The sequence below is a fragment of the Gallinula chloropus genome, assembly GCF_964237585.1.
Source record: "Gallinula chloropus genome assembly, chromosome: 9".
Lineage (NCBI taxonomy): Eukaryota > Metazoa > Chordata > Aves > Gruiformes > Rallidae > Gallinula > Gallinula chloropus.
In genome coordinates, this window is record NC_140094.1 from 14,006,561 (window position 1) to 14,014,123 (window position 7,563).

A 7,563-nucleotide genomic window follows, 5' to 3' on the forward strand; every position below is an offset into this window, starting at 1 on the left:
ACAGAGTGATGTTATCCCTTGGCAGAAGGTCAGATGGGAGGTGGACATTGGGAAGGAGATCACCAGGAAGCAGAGGGATTTGCAGTGTGTTTAAGGGTTCTGCTGTTCGCAGCTGTGGAGAGGTAAACCTCTTTGACATGATGCTCTTGCAGCAATGTAGGGGGCACACTGAGGCAGGCAGCACGTGCTGCTGCATCACTGCTTGGACCTGTTGTTTTGGGATGTTTAATGTTGGGATGTTGTCTTGTTTAATGTTTATAAATGTGTAAAGGATGAGAGTCAGGAGGAGGGAGCCAGGCTCTTCTCAGTGATGGCAGCAATAGACAAGGGGCAATGGGTGAAAGCTGGAGCAGAGGAAGTTCCATGTGAATATAAGGACAAACTTTGTCACTGTGAGAGTGATGAAGCCCTGGGACAGGCTGCCCAGAGAGGCTGTGGCGTCTCCTTCTCTGGAGACATTCAAACCCACCTGGATGAGTTCCTGTGTGATTTAGTCTGGATGATCCTGCTCTGGCAGGGGACTAAATGATCTATCAAGGTCCCTTCCAACTCCTAACGGGCTGTGATTCTGTGATCCTCCCAGGACTCCTGAGACCGGCATTAAGTCTCAGAGGAGTCTCTTCCAAATGCAGAGCCTAGGAGATCTGGGACCTCAGACAGTGCATGCTCTGCCCCAATCCCTCTGGGCTGGAAATTTTCCCAGCTGTGCACCTCTGTGCTAAAACTTTTGGTAATGAAGAAGAGTTCAGATTGGGCTGGGGGAGACTGTAAAGTGCTCCTATGGACCAGGCAGGACATTAAGGTGTAGTTATAACTTCAGTATGTTTTCCCTCTGCTCTATTTTACTGGGGATGAAGGGGGAGGTTGTGACACTGAATGCATTCAGGTTAGCGTGCCCTTAATGGAGACTTTCCTTCAGCTGGAGGTCACTGCTGTGAGCTGGGATGTTGCAAATGAGTGTCATCCAAATTAAACAGCTGAAGCCTCCAGTTTTATTCAAGAAATGTCAGTTGTTCCTCTGAGGCAGCTGAAGTCAGATGTTCAGAGAAATTCCTGTCATCTTCTCAATATAGCCTGTGCTTGGCCCTGGTCATTGATGTAGGGTCAGATGGGCACAGCATCCTTTGCAAGCACGAGCTGACAGGCTGCAGTGGATTGTCATCTCAGCACTGGGAGCATGTGCTGCAGCGTGCTGTAACTTTATTTGCAAAAGTCTTGGCCAGATGCCTGGCACCACGCCAGCAGCCTGGTCCTGTTTCTGTTTGTTGATAGATCTCTCTTCTATCCCATATCTCGATTAATGTACATCAATTTCTCCTGTTTCTGCTGGGTGGGAAGGGTACTCTAGCAGCAGCCTAGGAACTGGTTTCTCTGGGAGGGGTTACCACATTACATTAAGAAACCCTCAGCATGTACCAACCAGCTCTAAGCACAACGTATATATTTTCAGGCCTTGCTTTTCCCTGCCACTTAGTGGCTTTAAATGGCAAAATATTTTTTGCAAAGACAAATTGTTTTGCAGGTACCATGCTGAGCTGCTGGAAAGGCTCCAAATGCACAGAGGGATTCAGAATGACTCCCCAAATCCCCATCAACAAGGTGAGATGACCCCAAGCACTTATTTTTCAGGTATGATAATTAGAGGAGTATGAAATATTGACAACAAATTGCAGCACTGTTTCAAATCTAAGGTAGTCATGCTGCTGCAAGGCTCAGAGGGCCCATTCACAACACAGCTCTCCTAGGGCTTAGACCCTGAGCATCTTTTGTTTGAAATGCAGCCAAATTAAGACCCTTTTTCAGTATGCACAGGCTGTTTCTGGACAGGAAACAGCTGAAGTAGGACTGTTCCCCAGCAAGCACAACCTGTGCTAATATGATGAACTTCTGGATAAATCTGTGCCGCTGCCTCAGGACAAGGGATTTGATTATCAAACTGAAGGAAAAAAAATCCCTTATGCTACAGTGTGCTTGGAGACACACCTTTGCCACTGGCTTCTTTTCCCAGCTAGGATTTCCAGTGCCTCCAGTTTGTGAAGATGCAAGGGATGTCTGCAGTGGTGCAATCTCCCTCTTTTCCAGGCAGAAACTTGTGTTTGTTCTCCAGTTTCTTATACTGGGATGATGTGGTGATGCTCATGGTGCTGGATATTCCCCACTGGGAAGGGTAGCAGAGCACTCAGCTTCCTTCTTTACCACTCTATCCCCTTCCCTTTCCTCCCACCAGTTACCTGTCTCTACCTTCCCCCAGTTCACAGTACTTTGAGCTTTGGGTTTTTAACCCTTTTCTCCCCGGAACCAGTAGGGAAGCTAATTCACCACATGTGGGCTCAACATGCACGTTACTTATTAGAATCAGCAGCTCTACAATGTTAGGCAAGAAGTTGCTTTTCAAGGCCCTGGGTGGCTCTCAACATTATTAAACGTGGTCATTAGAACATGCTTTTCCAGCCATTGAATGGCTGTGAACATTAAATATTTTGTTTTAATAAGTGCTTGCTTTTTCAGCTGCTGAGCGGCCTTAATCTTTTTTTTTTCTCATTAAAAAACGTTGTTTTTCCAACTCATGAGCCACTGAAAATACAGTTCTGTTTTCTTCTCTTCCTTATTTTATTTTTTTTTTAAATTCACTGATCAGTTTATTTTTATTAAAAAAAAAAGAGTGAGAATTTTGGAGCCTTTGGCTAAAACAACTTGTTTTCAGCTACTAGGACAAGTATAGGGCAAAGCTTAGGATAACATAAAATCAAACCTTGCTTGTGTGAACAAGTTCCACCGAGATAAGAACATGCAAACTATCCAAACATCAGCAGATTGTCTTCTTTGTGCTCTGAAAGGACTGATGAATCACACTGCTGCATGCCAGTTTTTCTACCTGCCAATCAAGCGTGTCCTATTGTGTCGCATGTCCTATTGTGTCATCTGTCATTCACGAGGCAAGACATGAAGCAGTCCTAGGGTCAGAAGAGCAGCAGGTGTGTTTTGGATTCAGAGCAAAGATGAGGAGTTTGACTTTAAATTTAATTTCCTTTATTTGTTCTATATGGGAGACCGTGTTACATAAGAAGGAAGGTAATTAGGAAGAAAGGTCTCTTGCTCAAGTATAGACTGGAAAAAGCTCCTTCTGGTGTGGGCTCATTTTGTGGCCATAAGCAGTCATTTGGGCCGTGGCTCTGTTGCCTAACCATAGTCTTCACAGCCCACTTGGGATGCTCCCTATGCCCCACCTGACCTCCAGCTGCCCTTCCAGGAGTGAAGAAGTCTCTTGTACGTCCCACATTGAATCTGCTAGTGCTGTATTACACCTTGAGGAAGGTTACCTGTGTCTGTTTTGGTAAATCTTAGCCTTTCTTCCTAATTCTCCTGTAATAATAAGTCCCAGGAATCTGCTGGAGATAGAGGCTGCCCCTTACAGTGTGTTCTACCACTCCTGCTCCCACAGCCCTCGGTTTTTATGGTTGGAACGATCTGCAATGGATCAGTATAATGTCAGGCACTGAACAGGCATCACATTTAACAACAGAGTTGAATTAGCTCTTTTCCTTAATTTCAGTTGCACTGATTTGCAAGCCAGGGTGAGTGAGGTAGAAGAATGCAGGACTCCAACCTGCTTGTATTTGTTTCACACAGGACGTGTGTAACGTCAGTAACATCTGATGGAAGAGGAGCCATTGACAGCATGGTAGGCACTTGACATGTCATGGACAACATCTTGCTCAGCTAGGGAGCTTTCCTTAGGGAGTCCGAAAGTGGCAGCTCTTCCCTGTGGCTGGGGCATTTGGCTTTCTGCAGCTTCTAAATCACCCACTTGGAATGCACTGTGCATCAGCCTGGAAGGGAGTCAAACCGTTTTATGAAAGCTGCAATTAGTGGCTTCCCACAAATAGCATCCAGCACTGACAAGTGGCTGCTCTGTAATGCTGTTTATGGGCTTGTTTCAGGTAATGGAATTTCATTGCCTTTCAGGTGCTCTCACCACAGGAAGCACATATATTTTTTCAGCTCTGTGATTTTTTCCACTAAATTGCACAAATCATTATATTTGGGCAAGTGCATTGGAAACATTTTACTCTGCATTTATTTTGCAGCTCAAGTCCTTCATGAAAGGAAAATAAATATGTTCTTCTAGGCAAACAAGTGAGGTGAGGAAGCAGAGACAGAGCTGAGATAATGGGGAAACAAAACTCGGTCTTCACATATAATAAATCAGTGTACCTGCGCTGACTTAGTGTGCCTGTGTTAGTGGGTATCAGCTGATGAGTGGGTCCAAAATTTCTTCTGATTCTCCATCCCCAGATGTGACAAGTCCTAGCAGCCAATACCTGAAGCCATACCTGGGTCTCATGGACACATGTGTGGCTTCCTTGGGAGGCTGTGAAGTGATGTGGAAGAATTTCCTGACCTTTCTCCTGCAGACTTATATTTGTAAGAATTCATTGAGCAAATCAAGCCAAGAGTTCACACAATCTCTTAAACTGTTGTAGATGATTATGTTGTGTTGGCTGTGGGAGCAGAAGGCGAGAGTGAGTCATATTTGGTTCTGGCTGACCCGTGAAATTTACTGGTTTACCTGGGATGATACGTGGCATCCAGCAATGCACAGGACCCTGGGCAGTCCTGCTGGGCTGGCAGCACTGGAATTTCATAGGAAAAATTATCCCATGTGAATAGCAGGGAAAGGAAAGCCTGCAAGCTGAGGTCACTTACACTGAGCCCAGTAGGTCACGGTTCTGCAGAAGGAGCATTTCTTAGAAAAGCTGAGCACCAAACTGTTTAGTGTCCCCTTTTGTTCATGAGCCCTGCTGAAGTCATGAGCCTCAAAAGGAAAAGAAAGCCATGACCTCCAAGAAACAGGTGAAACAAAGGCAAAGTAGTTGTTCCAAGGGGGGGGAAACCTGAAATCAAGGATCTGGAAAAGCAGGGTTCCTAATAGGATAATGCAGGTAGTACTATCACACAGCTCTAAAACAATACAGGACTAATTAGCTCAAATATTTGCTGACAATGTGGGTTTTGAGGCGGGCAAGGGGGTGCATGGGCTTTTATAAAACTTAATTAACTCATAGAGTAAATCAGGTTCATTCATTGCCACAACAGAGCCAATCAAGATAGACTTACTGTTTGCTCATTTGGAAAATGATTAGGATTCCCATTTAGACTTAATTACAGTGCAAAGGTTGACAATTATCATCTTTGTGGAAGCACTGGATGCCACAATATCTCAGTTGAACATGTGCCTATAATTATAGACATCATTTTCTTAGCAGAAAACGTAACCCACTTATTACCTGGATTTCATGCCTGTAATTAGAGATAGTAGAAATAATAAAAAAGAAATTTAAGAAGGGAGCTGGTGCTAAATTATTTTGGATCTTTCCATAGTAAATTACTTTGTGTGACTATTTGTCACAAATTAAAAGCTAGTTTTGTACTTTATACTCCTCATGGAAGGAAATCTGTGATCATCCAGAGGAATCAGACTAGGCACCTGAGTGGCTAAGATCGCTGCTGCATGAGATTGGTTTGATTCATAAACCCTTCCTTACACCTCCTGGAAGTTTCTCGTGTTACATGGGCATGTACTTAACACCTGAGTCATTCCAGAAGCAAGTTGTGGTGTGAAACTTGGTCAGTCAGTTCAGAAAATCCCAGCTTGGTCTGAACTAGAACAGAATAGACTCAGCCTGCTCACCACAATAAACCGCATCAATATTAAAGTTCACAAGAAGTGCTTGACTACAGTCATGTTTAATATTGAAAAACACAAATAATAAACAGGTTGAGAATCTTCCCATTTTGCCAGCCTAGATCCCTCCAGGAGACTGTTTCAGCTCATTGCATCCAGGGGCTGCACCACAGCTGAGATGAGAAAAAGAAAGTTCAAAGCATTTTGCAGATATTAATTACAGATAAGGCAGGAGGTAAGATGAGGATGAAGGAAACCCAATCTTGCTTCAGTCACATTTGCAACTGTCCCCAGGCCTCTGTTTATCCCATGGGCTTGTAAAGAAGCTGTGAGAGAGTGCCCTTTGCAGGGAGCCGCAATGGATCAGCGTAATGCCAAGCACTGAACAGGCATCACATTTAACAACAGAGTTGAATTAGCTCTTTTCCTTAATTTTAGTTGCGCTGATTTGCAAGCCAGGGTGAGTGAGGTAGAAGAATGCAGGACTCCAACCTGCTTGTATTTTTTTCACATGGGACGTGTGTGAACTTAGAATAACATCTGAGCCTCCTGGGTGAAATGGTGCAAGTGACTTTGGGACCAGGGCTTCACCTTTCCTTGAGCAGTATTTTCACTACTAACCAACTAAAATGTTGGATTTGCCTCAGATACAGATTATCTGCAAGAGGTAAGAAGGAAGGGTAGAGTTTCCACTAACATATCCCTTTTGTTTCCGAAGATCAATAAAGAAATACAGTAGTCAATATTTTTCCTACCTTTGCCCTGCTTCTTTTGAAAAAAAAAAACAACCCATCGTTTGCCTCCTGAAAGAGCTTTATCCTTTTGGGGGCAGGGGGGTAAACTGGCTTTATCAGCTTAGATAATCCTTGTGTCCCATAATTAGCAAGAAGGGACAGGAGGGCTTCATGGAGAGCGTTGTTGTAGCTGATTCCAACAGAAAGGCTACTGGGAGTCTGGAGGCAGAAAGGTATTTCTGTTGGTTCTCCAAAAATATTAACTTGTGTTTTCATTAAGGTTTTCTTTCATAGGTGTATATAAAAGGGAAGAAAACAAAGTTTTGAGTGTTGGCTGTGTCCTTTTGAAAGTTTACTGTTCAGGTGCTTTTAATATTGCCTGAATGCTGAGCACTTTGCAAGGAGAATAAAAATAGCGATGGAAGTAGTAAAACATGAAGAGTAAGTCCTTCTATTGTTTGAAGTGCTTATAAAGCTGAAGGCCCTTGCTTTTGTTTGGCATCTTATATCTTATTTGCTAGAGCTTTATGTAGCTGTGGAGCTGTATGGCATCATTGTGCTGCTTTGAAAAAGCTGAGAGGGTGGATTATTTGATGCCTTGGCTCCCAGCTGCCTGGCAGCAAGGGCTCCTCCAGGGAATCCCACTCCTCTCCAGGTTTAAGAGCAGGATGGAGCCCCCACAATGCCTGACATGGCTTGGTGTGACAGCAGAAGGACTTCCACACGTTTTCAGATGGGATTTCAATGCTGGAGCATCTTCATCACTCCAGACGTGTCAGAACAGGGCAGCCATGCCCCTGCCACAATTCTCAGTGCAGGATGAATGAGTTTTCTTTTGAACTGCTGAACTACAAATTCCCCTCCTGGCCAAGCAACCATGGCAGGTGGGACGAGGGGGAGAAGAAAGAGTTGCTCAGCGAATAATGAAAAAAAACAGTAGGGGTGTGTGTGTGGGTGGTGGGAGCAGCTGACTTGCCAAACCCACTTGGATGCACTCCACCAAGCTGAGCACAGTTGGGAAACCTGGCAGGGTTTGATTGCCTGTTACCTGGAAAAGCTCATTTGGAATGCCTGGTATCTCCAACCAAGCCACAATTAAGTGATTAGTTGCAATGATCAGAGGTTCAAAGAAATGTGCAGCAT